Consider the following 1,563-nt stretch of genomic DNA (forward strand, 5'->3'; position numbering starts at 1 on the left):
CACCCTGCCGATCCCGGCGCCGTCCACCGCCCACCACGGCTAGATAGGTCATTCTCCGCCGGAAAAAAGAAGAGGTTTCGCCGAGGCAGCCTCTCCGCCGCCGCCCGGGCAACTTTTCCGGCATTCCGGCCACGCAGGGCATGACACCGGCGGGTTTGCCCCCACCTCGCCCACCGAAGTGTGATGAAACTTGAGTTTTTATTTGTTGAACTATATAATTTGTATTGAACTATTTGATTTATATTGATTTTCTGTGATGAACTATGGAGGCAAAAACACGCCGAAACACGCCGAACCATGCCGAACTATGTGATGAACTAATTGATTTTTATTTTTATGCGAAAATTCATGCCGAAACACGCCGAACCGCGCCAAATATAGGCCGATTCATGCATATATCGGGCCGTTTTTGGACAAAATTAGGCCGAAATCGGCGCCTGGGGGCGACGGCTGGGTGCCCAACCGCCCCCAGCGCCGAGTATGCCGTCGGCTCACCCCCAGGCAGCGATTTTTATGCCTCCTGGGAGGGCCAAACGGCTGGAGATGCTCTTAATCCTAGCTAGAAGGGGTTACCGGCCAAAAATTTGGGTTTTGTTTGGCCACCCTTTAATCGGCCACCAGGGATTAATCGGCTGACAACAAATTAATCGTGCTGACAAGTTAACGCAACGAATATGTTATATTCAATTCGGACACGCTATAAGTAGCGATTAACTGGTCCATTAACTGATTAATCGGGTGAATTCTTGAACAGTACTGCGAACACGGTCCCCAACAGTGTGCAACGGTGAAACACCACAACCACTTCCCTTGCTTCCCGGCGGGTGTCGGTAATCGGCAACGCCCGTGTCCGTATTGAAGGCAGGTTTTTTGAGGCGCTGCTCTTATTCGGGCAAATCTGGGAGACCCAAACCCGAAATTTCCGGCATGGCAATCTCGGTTTAAAAAGAAATTGGACAAATTCAGATATGACATTTGGAAACCCAAATAAGCCGATCCGAAATTTCATGCAAAGCCGAACGCGAGGACCCAAATAAGCCGAACGCTTTCGGTCGAGTCTCCTTCGACGTAAGTTATGTTACGGTTCGTCACACCGACGTCGAGGATACATGGTGACGTATTCATGTGTGAACACATTCCTTAACAGCGTGCAATGCCGAACGCCAAGGACTGACTTGCGTCCAACGTAGGTATGCACGAAACGGTGTCGGAAGAGGACACAATCCAAACCGCAAGTACAAACGGGTCCCTCATATATGCTATCCTTTTGTATGAGACAGGACACGGGGCAGAGCTTATATGTATCCGACGTACGTTCTAGTACTACTTTTCGTCCTTAATTAACTCCTTGTCAGACCTTCGACGGCGAGGCCAACCGATGGACATCCCCACGGACGCCCTCGTCGAGATCCTGGTGAGGCTGCCGCTCATCGCCCGCCTTGAGGCCCGCCTCGTCTGCCGGCTCTGGCGGGAGGTCGTCACCCAGCGCACGTGGACGGACATGCGGAGGCCCGACAAGATCCTCGCCGTGGACGGCGAGGGACGCGCGCACTTCACCGGTGC

Source organism: Triticum dicoccoides, chromosome 3B, assembly GCF_002162155.2.
Source record: "Triticum dicoccoides isolate Atlit2015 ecotype Zavitan chromosome 3B, WEW_v2.0, whole genome shotgun sequence".
Lineage (NCBI taxonomy): Eukaryota > Viridiplantae > Streptophyta > Magnoliopsida > Poales > Poaceae > Triticum > Triticum dicoccoides.